Source organism: Pogoniulus pusillus, chromosome 21 (genome assembly GCF_015220805.1).
Source record: "Pogoniulus pusillus isolate bPogPus1 chromosome 21, bPogPus1.pri, whole genome shotgun sequence".
NCBI lineage: Eukaryota > Metazoa > Chordata > Aves > Piciformes > Lybiidae > Pogoniulus > Pogoniulus pusillus.
In genome coordinates, this window is record NC_087284.1 from 19,777,558 (window position 1) to 19,793,471 (window position 15,914).

The following is a 15,914-nucleotide window of genomic DNA, read 5'->3' on the forward strand; positions in this document are numbered from 1 at the left end:
CCCATGCTTCCCACCTGCTTCTGAGGGAAGTACAGGCACTACTGGGGGAATGCTTGCACCACAGCAGTGTAACAACAATCAATAAATAATAATAGTAGTAGCAAATAATGCTTTAAAATAACCATAGAATCATAGAATCAACAAGGTTGGAAAAGACCTCCAAGATCATCCAGTCCAACCTAGCACCCAGCCCTAGCCAGTCAACTAGACCATGGCACTAAGTGCCTCATCCAGTCTCTTCTTGAACACTTCCAGGGATCGTGACTCCACCACCTCCCTGGGCAGCCCATTCCAATGGCAAATCAGTTACAAGACAGCTGCCCCTGATGTAACACAGAAGAGGGGTTTGTCTTTCTATAATTGCTCCAGTTTAAATTAATTTTGGTTTAGATTTCAACTGCAGATCCTTGAGATGGTGATGTAGCTAAAGATCAGTGGCTCACCTAGTTTAATGGGAAAGTGTTATGAGCATGGTGTGAATAACAGCAGCAGATTCAAGTCAGCCTATGACAGACTGCCAGGCTGCTTCTGTGTGAAGAGAACACTCTCCATAGCAGAGCTCCATGTATACCCTTGTCAAGTGTCTACTGCTAGACAGTTCATTTATTAGTGGAGGGTGGAGTTCTCCATGCAGATGAAGGATTTTTCTGGGCCCCGAGGGTGCCAGCTAATGTTTGGAGGTAATGAGCAGCTCTTGATCAGCTCCTAGCAAGTGTGGTCTTGGAGTAGGTTGCCCAGAGTAGGTTGCCCTGAGTTGTTGTGGATGCCCCCTCCTTGAAGGTGTTTAAGGCCAACTTGAATGGGGCCTTCATCAACCAAGCCTAAGTTGCAAGGCATCCCTGCCCATGGCTGGTGGTTGGAGTAGATATCTCTGAGGTCCCTTCCAAACTAATCCATTCTATGATTCTATGAAAACAGAACCCAGGAGGTTCCACTTGAACATAAGGAGAAACTTCTTTCCTGTGAGGGTGCCAGAGCACTGGAGCAGGCTGCTCAGAGAGGTTGTGGAGTCTCCTTCTCTGGAGAGATTCCAAACCAGCCTGGATGCAATCCTGGGCATCCTGTTCTGGGTAACTCTGCTTTAGCAAGAGTATTGGACTGGAAGATCTCCAGAGGCTCCTTCCATCCCCTACCATTCTGTGATTCTGTGAAACTGCATTTAGATGAGGATGTCAGGCAACAGCATAAATCAGCAGGCAGATGCAGGCATACAAGGCTGGCCTTTGTACCCCACACATCCACCTCTGCAGGCATCTGTGCTCATGTAACAGCAATGCTTACAGACAGCATAACAGGCTCAGCCTGACACCATTCCTTCTCTTCTCTAACAAGCTGCTGCTTGCAGTCAAGTGCACTAATGTGGCTAGACATGTAGACTTTGCTTCATACTGTGTATTCCAGACTCTTCTTTCCCCACTTTGTCTTTTGTCTGAACATTTCCCTCTAAGACTATCACTTCCACAGGACTAACACCAGGAAGGAGCTCCCTGCATTGCCCGTGTGTGACACGTTGTGCATGCCCATCTCTTCGGCTGGGCTCATTTCCACTGTCTCTGTTGGCTCAGCTCACATTTATCCTACAGAAGCATTGCAAGGGACATCAACAGAGTCAGGAAGAATTACATATTAAGGAAAAAACCCAACATGTAGAGATATCTTTTCTTTGTACAAGGGTTATTTCTGTTCTTTTCACATTCAGTGAATGATTAATCACTAATTTGAAAAAGGGGGGGAAGAGAAGTGCACTTTATTCTCCCCACACAGCATATGGAAAAATACCCAAAAAAGCCCCTTAAACTTTATGAAGCAATATCAGAGAGGGTGAGAATGACTAATTCTCAGACCTTGAAAAACAGTCCTGATACAACCAGGTGAGTGATCTGACCACAGAAAGTACCTCCTCTTGATAAGCAAGCTGTTTCCTTTTCCATACTGGTCTACTTGTGGTCTGCTTTATCTCTATCTAAAAATAGACTTAAATGAAATTAAATTGCTGAGCCTCTTAATTAAAAACTGAAATAGTTTTAAATGAATGTGTGATTTTAAGGTGTCCATCTGAAATGCAGACCCACATATATCATCACTTTCAGTAGAAACATGAGTGTAATGGTTCAACATTCCCAGGATGAGAAGGTATGCATTAAAGTCATGATCTCAATAACCACCAAGAAGTACTGCTATGTCAAAACTAACAGGAATAAATTTCTCTCATAATACCTCTTGCCTCTCTGTAAAATGCTAGTAAGATTAATATTGTTTATGCAAGTTAGTGTTTCCTGCTTGCTGATTTGGATCTTGATTGAAACTCAATAGTTTTGTCCACCACATCACTCCAGCCCACTTATCCCTCTGCCTTTGGAACTGGTAAATTTTAGCTCTCATCTTGCTTTTTCTATTAACTGCATTTGGAACACAGAAAGGATGAAGAGAAGGACAGTCAAAATAGCTTTACAGGTGGCCTGGCAACAACAGCTGCCTCTCTAAATTTACTTAGAAGAACACCCACAAAGGTTTCACACAACCTAAACCACACTCATGTCCCTATCACACAAGTTGAAGGTGCATCAGATGAAGTGTGATATGCAAAAGAGTTCAGCCAGTCACCAAGGTCCCCATTTCCTAGCTGTCACTATCATTTCCCACCCTTCTTCTGCACCCCAGTGCATCACACCATCATCAGGTGACCTCCTGTCTGGGTCTCTAGCCTCTGTCTCCTGTGCCCCAGAGGTTTTGCCAAGGGTAATAAGCTTTTGCTCATCAGCAGCAGACTGACATCCAAGAGCCAAACTTCCCAGATATCTGTCCCAAAGTAAGTACTTAAGCATTCACAAAGCAACTCAACAGGCAGAACCTAAGGCAAATGGTTCCAAAGACAGACTCTTTCCAGTAGTTCTCTGTCCCTCTTGAACAGCAGAACCCAGAGATGGAGACGATCCTGCAAATGCAGCCTCACCAGGGCAGACTAAAGGAGCAAGAGAACCTCAGTCAACCTGGTGGCCACACTCAGAATACCATTTGCCTTCTTGGCCAGAAGGACATATAGCTGGCTCATGGATAACTTGACCACCAGCTCTCCCAGGTTCTTCTTCACAGAGCTGCTTCTCAACAGGTCAAGCCCTCACCTATACTGGTGCATGCAATCATTCCTCCCTAGGTGTAGGACTCTACACTTGCTCTGGCTGAACGTCATGAAGTTCACTTCTGCCCAACTTGTCACTGTTAGCATGTGAGCTCTGCTCTCTTGGATGACCTTTTGTGCTTGTTGTGCTTTTCCTGTGCACACATTTACCTATTGAGCTGTCTTTATCTCAAACCATGAATGCCCTTCTGATTCTTTCCCTTATCCCACTTGTGAGGGAGTAGGCAAGAAGCTTTGTGGGGCTCAGTTACCCACTGGGGTTACATCACAACAATTTTCTAAACCAAGATACTTTTCCTAACCTTTTTATTTCCTTTGGTGGTTTTGTTTGTTTGTTTGGTATTAGTTCTTGTTTGGGGAAATCTAAAACCACCTGAGTTTTCTGCTTCCAATCATATTCAAAGACTGGGATGCTTTGATTTAATGCTTCTTCACAGTAATTTGTATCTCAGATGTATCATTTAACTTGATATGTAAATATAGTTTTCTCATTTTACATTCCACTTTTAACTGTAGCTATAATTCACACACACACATAGAAAGACAAGCTCATGTGTGTGACCTCCCTAAGAGACTTCTAAAGCTCAGAGTATAGAACAAGTTACAATTTGAAAGCAGTCCTTTGAATCCCAAGCTATAAAGCCTCAGGGAACACAGTGTTATGTAATTTTGGTGATACCACAAAGGGGAAGAGGTAATCTCAGTGGAAAAGAAATGCAATATTGCATCTGTGAGCCTATAGCCCTTTTTTCTTCACTAATTTGTACCTCTCATGAAAGGTTAGGAGAGGTAATTACTACAAGCTGTTGAATAAAATTACTTCATTTTGCCACCCACAAAATATTACACATTTCACAGCCTAGAAAATGGCCCAGCAGTAAGGAAAGAGCAATGACAAGGCAAGTGAGAGCTCCTCTTTCTGAAGGAAATGTATCCTCATTGTGTTGGTCAACCACCCCTCTCTGGGACTGAACACTGTGGCCACAAATCCCAGTTTCAATAGCTTCCCTCTCCAATGGCTTCAGGAAAGGAATATATAATTGCTGGAAGTGCTACTCTGTGGTCCTCTGATTCTTAGGGTTCAGTCAAATGAAACAGAATTTTGCTTTCAGGCAATTTACTTACAATTGTAAGTCACTGCTCTGCAAAATTAACAAACAGGGAAGTTCTGATGTGCCATTTAGAATGTGTTAGGAGGAATAGGATACTATACATTGAAGATTTCATGGATCATAAAGAAAGAATTTCCTGTCTGTTAATTCTGCAGCTGTTTTACTGTGCTCCTCTTAATGATGGAATCCTGGAGGCTATTTTTTCCATGGTTGAGTTTTCTTCAATTACACTGTACACACCCTCTTAAGTAACCTGCAGCTGCTTTTATCTGCCAGTATGAATGCTGGTCCATTGTGATATTTAACACATTACAGGGTTCACATATCCTACATAAAACCAAGCAGCTGCAGGCATGAGCAGCACTTTAAAGTGCTCAGAGATACGCATAAGGTGAATGAAGATTAGGAAAAAAAGAAACCAAACCCCACTTGTGTTCATAGTTTCTGGCCAGCTCTACATACTGTGGAGCAAGGAAACTGGTTTTAATTCTTTTTTTGATCAGCACATTCTCCCTGATCTGCCCTGTATGCTTCTCATAACCAGAGAAGGGTGGTTCATATCCAGCATACTCCAATATCCACCCAAATAAAAGTTGGATTCTGATGTTGTCCTTTTAAAGCCAGATGCAGTTTAGGGGACAAATAGGAGCAGTTTCTTTCCCTTCATTTTTCTCTTCTGAACTGTGACACCACCTCTCTTTAAAAGAGAAGATGCAGAACAGAAGACTGTAATTCTGACTGACAGGGCTGCCATTACTTAATGTTTGTCCTATACTTTGAGTATGTCACATAATCTAATTGGATGTTTTGGAGCACTAATCAACTCCTTTCCTCTGTAACAGTTGATGTCAAATGCAGATTCAGAGGAGCCAACAGATTCAACACTAAAGCAAATAGCCAGCCTTTTAAATGGGAGTTAGCTGATGAGGTTTTAGGCACAAATGCCTTCCCTATGTGTGTACTTCGCTCCCTTCAAATTTGGCTCTTCTATGTGCCTACTGATAGAAAACATTAAATTGAATCTCTCAGTACAAGCCAAAAAAGTTTGTTAAGGCTTTGTATGTAGGACTTTATATTAAACAGATTTTTGGGTGTGGGAGTTGGATCTGGAGCTTGTTCCCTATTTTTTTTTGCTGTCTACAACTACCTGAAGGGAGGCTGTAGCCAGGTGGGGGTTGATCTCTTCTCACAGACAACCAGCAAGAGAACAAGGGGACACAGTCTCAAGTTGTGCCAGGGGAAGTCTAGGCTGGATGTTAGAAGGAAGTTGTTGGCAGAAAGAGTGATTGGCATTGGAATGGGCTGCCCAGGATGGTGGTGGAGTCACTGTCCCTGAAGGTGTTCAAGAAAAGCCTGGCCGAGGCACTTAGTGCCATGGTCTGGTTAACTGGACAGGGCTGGGTGCTAGGTTGGGCTGGATGATCTTGGAGGTCTCTTCCAACCTGGTTGATTCTATGATTCTACACAATAATTAGAGTGTAAGTAGAACAGTATAAAGAGACATAAACTACTAGAGAAAAAAATATAGCAACCTTAAGGAAGATGGAGAAAGGGTCAAGCGGCAGTGAAGCAGCAAAAGCAGCAGCAGCCAAAACAGCATCCAGGGAAGACAGCAGGCAGGTGCAGCTCAAGCAGCAGAAGCCAGCAAGGGGAAAGAACAAGCTGTGCTTCTAGACACAAAGCTCTTGATGCTCCAATGAAATTATATTAGCTTATCCAAAGTAGATCTTGTCAGTGTGTGACTCACAGGTAGCTGACTTGAGCCTCCCACTCTCCCAGTGCACAGGCACTACCTGCACAAGCCTACCTCAGACATCACCAGCTGAAGCACAGAATAACAGAATCTCAGTTGGAAGAGACCTCTGGGGATCATCTAGTCCAAGCCCTATGCTAAAGCAGGCTCACTCAGAGCAGGTTGCACAAGATTGTAATGTCCAGGTGGTTTTGGAATCTCTCAAGAGAAAAAGACTTCAAAAACTCTCTGGACAGCCTGGGTCAAGGCTCCGGCACCTTCACAGTATCCAAACTGAAGCCTTCAGGGCTACCAGGTTTGGAGAGATGCATTAAACTCAAAACCTTTCTGATGAGTCACTGTACCATTGACAACTCTGTATAAATTTATACTCAGTGAGTGATGTGAGGATTAATTTTCTAATACTTGCATATTACTTGGTAAAAATATATATCATAAATAGTGAATCTGTCCTACTGAGCAGTCCAAAAAGCAGACATAGAAGCAACTTCTAGCATATGATTAACTTTTACCTTATTCTTCTTTTAAGTTTGTTGTTTCCTGTTCCTCACAGCTTATTCATTCAAACTACAGTGAGGTTATAGCTGTAACACAAGGCTATTTGGACATCTCTACTGCACAGGGAAAGATCAAAACATGGATTTAAAAAAATAAAGAATGAGAAGTCCTGCTCACAAATAAGCTTTTTAGTATCTGTTATTGCTGTTCTGATTTGAGCTAGAACAGAACTAATTCTGTTCATTGTTTTATCTTCTCAGCTTAGTCCCTTCTGAGTGACTGCACTATGTACATGATATGTTTTCACAGACAGTGGCTGCTTCCAGCAGTGATAATGCTGATGGTTAGAGTAACTGCCAAGGGCTGGGGTGCAGAAAAGCTCTTGCTTAGACTTGCTCCTATGCAGATCAAGGTCACTGCTACACCTCATGTCCCACATTGGAGTGCAGGAAGTAAGAGGTGGCACCTGCAGAGAGGAGCGGACAGGACAGGTGACCCTAAACTGACAAACAAGGGATTGCAGCCTATCTTCAGGATAAAACTGAGGGATAACACCTCATCTTCAATGGCCAGCATCCAAGAAGGACCCTTTCCATTTGCCTTCTACCCCAACCTGGGCATTCCTGAATCCAGTTCCAGAATCCAGCTCCAGAATTTGGTTCTCATCTGCCACTGAGTCCAGTCTGGGACTTCCCTAGTGCCTGTACTCAGCGTCAGTGGTGATGGTGAAGTCATTGCCCTCAAGGGTCAGGTTCCATATTGGTTTGTATCTATTTAATTGGATTGTTTTCCTTAAAGCTGGTTTAGTTTTCTTTCCCAGCTCATCAATGTGTCTCCCTTATTCCTTCTCTCTTCCCAAGGGAAGGGAGCAGGGTTCATAAAGAGCATCTGTCAGTCATTTAGTGGCCAGCTTAGCCCTAACCCTTGACAGTTACGATCAACATCTGTTGTCACAGTGACATCTGACTTGGGACCTGTGTTTGCTGATAAAGTTCAGATAGCAGAAGAAGGAAGTGCAGTTCCTTGACAGAGCTCCCTAAATCAATACACGTCATTGTCTTTATTGCCTTTAGTTAATTTTCCAAGCCTTTGCATGCTCAACGTCTGATAGGAAAAGGAGATATCCCATTCCGGGTACTCTAACATGCAATTACTACTGTTAGACTTCAATTATTACTGATTAGAACCTGATCCATGCATTTGAGATACATACTCAAGCTTCTACAAAGTTAGAGGGAACACCAAAATCGAGGGCTTTATGTCACTTCCATCTTTAAAGGCACCATACTGTCCCTAGATACTTGTATCTTCAGTAGCTGTCCACAATGAGACACTGTGAAAGAAGTTTTGGGGATTTACATGCCATGTTTCTCATGTTGCTGTGCCTGGAGCCCCACTGGTGCAGATGGACCTGCTCTTGGGATGTGAACTATTAATCTTACATAATAACACTGTGCAATATTGCCTGTTTATAGCCGTGCTTACAAGGCACCTCTCTGATACACTAGGTACCTCAAGACATTGGTTTTGCAGTCACTCTGACTAAAAGAGCAGGTGGAAAGATCAGATGGAGAAGCAGTCTTCTGACTTTGGCAAACGAACAAGGAGGGAAAGGAGAAAAATTATTTCATAAAATGGACTTTGACTTTGAAAAAGGCTTTGTCAGAAATGCTCTCACTAGACTATGATAGTTCTCTATACAGATCTGTAAGTATGTAGAAACATTCCATAATGGTGTTAATAGTCAAGAAAGCAAAGTGTTGCCTGTGAACATTTATTGCCACAAAGGATAAAGCTGAATATTAACTTCCCCCCCCTCCTTGCAATTATTTCTAATCTTTGATATATTTTCAAACATCAATTCGTTAAAGCTTCTTCAAGAGGTGGAAAAATCATTCTCTCCCTGTGCTAGTTTGAGCCTAGCTGGGGTGTTTTGGTGAGAAGAGTTAGACTATAGGCTGTGAAAAGGGAACACTGGTGATGTCTGCTTCACTCGTAGGTTTGCTGAAATGTACAAGAACAAGAACCCAAACACAGATAACACAGAGTCTCTCTCTGGCTTTTTGGGCTGCACTTCTCTCTCTAACCTAACTTGCTGCCTGACTAATCCTTCTGCTTCCTAACCCCCCTGCCTGACTCTCCAAACTCACCTTGAACATAAGGCAGAGTTCAGGGTAAGGTAGAGGGGTGGGGAGAAGGTGGAAGGGCAGCTGGGGGGTAACTCCCAAACCATGACAAAAGTGAGGGTCAATATAGTAATGAGATGAACCCCCTTGTTTCTAGCTAGTCCTCAGAGATTAGAGGGGCTAAGGGTGGCTGGATTTATCTCATGCTAAGGATGCTAGTTAGGGCAGGTGGTTACATGCCTGATACCAGCAGGTCTGGTTACATCCAAGCAGTTGGATGCACTAATAGCACAACTTATTTACACTTGCAGCATACACAGATTCTTAATGACTGCCACTGCAGAAATCAAACACAACTGAATTACTCATGTAATTACCTGGGACAAGACAGACTCAGCAGTGCCAAGGAAGCATCTTACCAAAAGGGTATCCCTTCTGGGGAGAGTAAGGAAGACAAACTCCTTCCAAGTATTCCCAGACCTTTGTCGTTGAAGAGAACCTCGCTCAACCTGCTGGCAACACTCTTCTTAATGCACCCCAGGACATCATTTGCCTTCTTGGCCATAAAGGCACATTGCTGGCCCATGGTGTACTTCTTGTCTACCAGCATTCCCAGGTCTTCCTCTGTGAAGCTGCTTTTCAGCAGGTCTGCCCCCAACCTGTACCGCTGCACAGGGTTATTCCTTCCCAGGTGCAGGATCCTACACTTGTCCTTGTTGAACTTAATGAGATTAAGTTCATGAATACTTACCACAGGACCAAACTATATTCAGGGTTTTGTCAGTGTGTATCTGGTGCTTGAAAAAAAGCCTGTTGCCTTTGTCTGCTGAGTCATAAGCTACTTAAAATAACCTGCTTGTTGTCTCAGAGATTTCTCTTCACTGATAGATGCCTGCCATGTCCACCACCAGGTAAAGCCTGCAATGAAGCTTGGCTCTTGGTTGCATCCTGCTGTTTATCTGCTACAGGCAAGCAGCAATCCCTGTGCTTCCCGAGCTCAAGACTCTCCCTGCATTGATGATAAGTTACACCCTGAATCCTTTCTGCCAACAGCTCTTGGCAAACAGAGCAAGGAAGACTATTGTTGTTGCTGGCTGTTATCTCTGCCTCTGATTCCTCTTGGCCAGAGTGCAAATCCATCTCTCTGGTGTGAAAACAAGCTGCTGCACTCTGGATGAGTCAACTCATTAATAAACAGAGAGTTACAAAGGAAATGGGAATCAGCCTTAACAAAATAAATGCATAAAGAGTTTATTGGATGCTGGGGTGTTTGTCCTCCCCAGCATGACACCACTTTATCTTGGGCCCCAGCCTTCTTATCAGAAAATGGGGAAGTTAGTAGTTTATCAAACTTTAATCAGCCTAAATGTTGATGTATGGCTTACAGAGCATGGAAAGTATTTGCTGTGTTGTGACTGGCAAAGGTGGGTTCTTTTTAATTATTAATTTAGGTCTGTTTTGCCATTTTAATACCTTCTCTGCTTTGTGAAGTATGCCAGTGCTAACTGGAAACCTTTCCAACACCTACTGCTCACCATGTCTCTGCGAAGAAGCCCAAGCCAGCTACTCTGTGGGATGCTCAAGACTCAAGTATTACATTTTTGTCAACTTTTCTTCTATAGCTATGGTGTTGACTGCTCTTTTAGGGAAGATATTTTTCCTAATATCCAACCTAAACCTTCTCTAGAGCTATTTTGTTATCCTTCTCTGTACCCACTCCAGAACCTCACTGTCCTTGCAGTGCAAGGCTATGGCAGTTGCAACCACATCCCCACACACCATCTCAGGCAGGACAGAACTTAAGGTGAGGCTTGTGAGGGGCTGATCTTTATCAGCTTTTTGTCTCTGGAGCCCCTAAGTCTAAGGTCCTCTTGCTGGCTTGGACAACCCACTAACTGAGCAACTAACCACAGTCAAACTGACAGGGCTAGGAATGGGGTTCTGCTATGGAGAGGAGCACGCTTGCTCTCGCTCTTGCTCCACAGAAGCAGCCACTGCAGCTCAGAACTTCTCCCCTTTAGAGTGTGTGCTAGCTTGAGGCTAACTGGAACATTTTAGTGAGAAAAAATAGATTGCAGGCTGTGAAAAGGAAACAATGGTGATGTATACTTCACTCACAGGCTTGCTGAGATGTATAAGAACAAGAACACAAAACATAGATAAGACAGAGAGGGAGAGTCAGTGTCTGTGGGTCTCTGTCAGAGCCTGTTCTTTTTCCCTGGGCTTCTTTTGTGTAACTAATCCTTCTGCTTTCTGACCTCCCTTGCTGATCCTCCAAACTCACTTTGAACATAAGGCAAACTCTAGGATAAGATAGAGGGGTGGAAGGGTGGTTGGGAACCCCTCCTAGGGACTCAGGTTTCTGGGAGGGCTGTTGTGTTTCTGTATTACCTTTAACTTGTATATTGCTCTCCAGCCACTCTGTCCCCAGCCTGTAGCACTGCTTGGGGTTGTTGTAGCCAAAGTGTAGGACCCTGCACTTGGCCTTGTTAAATCTCATCCCACTGGCCTCTGCCCACCCATCCAGCCTGTCAAGGTCCCTCTGAAGGGTTCTCCTACCCTCCAACAGATCAACACCTGCTCCTAGCTTGGTGTCATCTGCAAACTTACTGATGCTGGACTCAATCCCCTCAACTAGATCATCAGTAAAGATATTGAACAGTCCTGGGTCCAGCACTGCTCCTTGGGGCACACCACTAGTGACAGCTGCCAACTGGATGTGTAGCATTACATGGTTGTATTTTAATTAGTTTTCTTTTCTCTTAACACTTCCCACATACCTATTTGGTTTTCAGTCAAACACTGCACTCAGTTCTTCACAGCAACTCCTGTATCTTTTTCCAAGCTGACTTTAGTAAATTTTAAATCTAGTACATATAAATAGTCACCATTCTTCCCCAAATCACATAACACTGCAACCACAGCTCCATGATCATGTCAGATTGCCTGCTCTTTGATAAGTCCTTCTGCATTTCCTTCACTTCCTTTCTATATGTGACCAAGGAACTTTTTAGGTCCATGTGTTGATTTTACCACCCTCCTGCTTTTGCCTTCCTCCAAGTGAAACATCAGACAGTGCCAGCACCAGTACAGACCTTGTGGGAACTCTGCTTAACCTTACTTAAACTCCATGAAAACAGTTTACATCCACCTTTTCCATTCTCAAGTTTTAGACCTTTTACCATAAAATAAACCAAACTGACCTTTTCATGGTAAAGTATGAAAAAAAAAGAAGGGAAAAAAATAATCAGGACTGTGCAACCCCTGATTTTGGCTTGGTGGAGAAAAGCACTGCCAGGGACAAGGTGGGTAACAGAGGAATGTTAGAGCTGAGAGGGCGTCATTGTTCACTGGAACCAGAGCTGAGAGGGCACCCTTGTTCATTAGAACCAAGCACAGAACAGAAATGGGAGGGAAAGCACAGAACCAACTGTGTCCCTTGAGAAGCAACTTTTGAGGGCAAGACCCACACAGAATCACAGAACCGTTTTGGTTGGAAGAGATCATAAAGTCCAACCATTACCCCAACACTGGCAGGTCACCACTAAACCATCTCCTCAGTGCCACATGCACATACCTTTTAAATCCCTCCAGGGATGGCAACTCCACAACTGCTATGGGCAGCCTGTTCTAGGGCTTGACAAGCCTTTCAGGGAAGACATTTTCCTTCAGGACCAACCTAAACCTCCCCTGGTGCAACTTGAAGCCATTTCATCATGCTCTGTCACTTCTTTCCTGGGAGAAAGTCCAGCCCCTACCTGGCTTCAACCTCCTTTGGAGGTGTCGTAGGAAGCAAGAAGGTCTCCCCTGACCCTCCTTTTTTCCATACTATACAATCCCAGTTCTTTCAGCTGCTCCTCAGAAGAGCTGTTTGACAGATCCTTCTCCAGCTTTATTGCCTTTCTCTGGATACGCTCCAGGACCTCAATGTTCTTCTTGCAGTGAGGGGATTTGAAGTGTGACTTGATCAGTGCCAAGTACAGAGGGAGGATCACTGCCCTAATCCCACTGCCACACAAATTTTAACCTAGTCTAATCTAATCTCATTTAATCTAACATCACATCACACAAGGAGGCCATGCACATGATGTCCACCTTCTCAGCCACGCTGCTGACAAGCAAAAGAGCAGAACAATCACTTCTGAAAGTCTACCTGCTGTACAGGAGCTCATCTCTTGTGAATGCACAGGCAGCTGCTGTACCCACTGCCAAAGGTTTATGAAATGCAAAACCCCAAGTCACAACAAAAGAGTGCAAGTGCTAGAACTCTTGAATCCTCCCAGGTTGATTCTATGATTCTATGGTTTTCCTGTTCTCAGACCATGCTACTGGCTTTATTTCACAGATGGAAAATGAAAAAACAAAACCAAAACCAACCCAAATAACTTAATTATACTTTTTACTTTGTTATGCTTTCCTATCCCTAAGCAAATTTAGCTCAAGGTACTTTGCTGTCAGGCTCCTTCTATGTGTCATTCATGCGATGGCTGCTGAAAGCCCATTAGCAAAGGAGCCGTGTGAGAGGAGGATGGAAAAGCATTTCAGTGCTCCTGCTGGGAAGAAAAACAATTTGCCACGGGCAGATCACCCCCTCCCAGCACTGCCAAGCACACGGTAATTTATTACCTCGGGATGCCTGACTCCAAGCGAAGGAAGCTGAAATGTCATAGCTTCATTCATAACACCGTCTCATGGAATTATTTTTTCCGGATTCCTGAGAAGTAGAAATATTTGAGAAGAATATCAGGAACTGTTGTTGCAGCCTGCTTGGTGAGGAGATAATTGCCGTCCAGCTCAGCTCTTTCAGGAAATGATGTGAATGCTGCATTGTTCCTAGATGGGGGCAGTGGTGTTTTTGAACAAGGCACAGACACACACACACATATTTTTAAAAGAAGGGAAAAAAAAACACCCAAATCACAACAAAACCCACACAGCCTAAGCCTTGTACCAAACCAGACTTTTTGAATCTGGGGTAGATAAGAGATTGCCCCAGACAACACGTCCACATTTCACATAACTAAGAGCATTCTTGAGAAGGGATGTAAGCAACACTTTGTGTTGAAGGAAAAAAAATATAGATAGAAAAAAGAAATCCAAACCCAAAACCCTTTATGATGTGGGAGTAAAAAGCTTCGTTATCTTAAGTGATATCAAACATGAACAGAAATGACCCTGGGGAGAAATTACACTTTTTTATTGGATTCTGCAGGATAAACTAGCCTGGGAACTTAAAAGCACAGGGAAGGTGCACATGGAAATCACATAATACATAAACAACAATAAATAACTTCTTACCGTGTGAAAATTGTTAGGAAACAGCTTTCAGCTGAAGTTTCTCTTTGTGGCAGCCGTGACAAACGGAGCACACCGAGGCAATGACCTACAGTAGTACCAATGCAGTAGCTGCTGCATAACCTTGTAGAGGCATAGAGGCTTAGTCCAGGTCTGTGGAGACAGGCAAAATACCATCAGCACCAAAATTTGTGACAACAGAGGCTCAGTGTAAGCCTCTTACATGATTTTGACTGATCATAATGGAAAAAAAATTAATTTCCATCTCATTTTTTCATCGATACATACAATTGGGACCTGGAAAGAATGTGAAGAATGAACTACTGCTTCTCCAGGAGTAGTGCAAAGGACAAAGGGAGATCATACAGAAACTCTGCTATGACTTTTCATGCTGCAGTTTGACCACCACACACTTCTCCAGGACTTGCAGCCTCTAAAAACAACCTGAAGAAAGATTCTGTGTTTTGTGATGCTATGGAGGTAGTGACTGACACCTGAATGAAAAACACCTACCACCACTGTACAGCAAACCAACTATGCAGAGTCCTCAGCAAGGAACCTGTTGGAGTGGATCCAGGGGAGGCCACAACAATGATATGAGGGCTGGAACCCCTCTGCTGTAAGGACAGGCTGAGAGAATTGGGGTTGTTCAGCCTGGAGAAGAGAAGCCTCCAGGGAGACTTTATTGCAGCCTGTTGGTAGTTAAAAGGGTTTACAATAAAGATGGGCACAGATTTTTAGCAGGGCCTGTTGTGACAGGACAAGGGGAGATAGCTTTAAACTAAAAGAGGGAGAGTCACACTAGACCTATGGAAGAAATGTTTTACAGTGAGTGTGGTGAGACACTGTCCCAGGTTGCTCAGACAGGTGGTAGATACCTCACCTCTGAAAACATTCCAGGTCAGGTTGCCTGGGGCTCTGAGTAATCTTCTCTAGCTGAAGATGTCCCTGCTGACTGCAAGGGAGTTGGAGTGAATGAACTTTAAAGGTCTCTTCCAACCTGAAGGACTGTATGATTCTATGATTCTTTCCTTCCTCCTTCAACATCTGGCTAAGAAACAACAACTAAAGAGCTGTGTTACACAAAGTTCTCTCTGCTCAGAGACGTTTTAAAGGAAATTGCACTTGCTGTACCATCTGTGAGTCACAGCTGCAAGACAATCTAGACCCACAACATGTCCCGGTCACTTCACATTTGTTTGTGTTTCATTTTGTTTGGTTTCTGGTTTTTTTGCAACCAGAAATGGCAGCCTGTGTTTGACCCCACTTCTCATGGATGCCTGGACATGCAAAAAACCCTACACAACACGGAAGGTCCTGTCCTACGCAGGTGTGATGGTTTGGGTGTCACCTGCCCCCATCACACTTAAGTAAAATCACCCTGACTAGACTCAGCTGGCTCTGGACATTGGAGAATGAAGCTTTATATTTACAGCTTAACACAAAATACAAGCAGGTATTTACAAGATATAGACAGCAATAGACAAGTTAAAAGGTAATACAGAAACACAGCAGCCCTCCCAGAAACCTGAGTCCCCAGGAGGGGCTCCCAACCACCCTTCCACCTCCTCCCTGCACCTCTACCTTACCCCAGACTTTGCCTTATACTTAAGGTGAGCTTGGAGGGTCAGCCAGGGGGGTCAGGAAGCAGATGGATGTTAAGGAGGGGTTTGAATCTGGGCTAGGAGTGAACTGTAATGAGGTCCATGTGAAAAATTATCAAATAGTTTATTAATGATACAAAAAAACCTTCCCCAAAGTTATGTACAATTAAGACAGACAGCTTCTATGATGTGGCTGGTAAAACTGTTTTGCACAAGGTATATATATACATATATATACACAGTCAAATTAAATGTGTGTGTGTATAAATGCAGTCAAAGTAAATGATGTAGGAAAGTCTTTAGGAAGGTTTCTAACTAGAGAGCCTTGCAGCACAAACTGCTGCTGAAAGGTTGAGCATAAACCTTTACAGACTTGGGGTACTCACC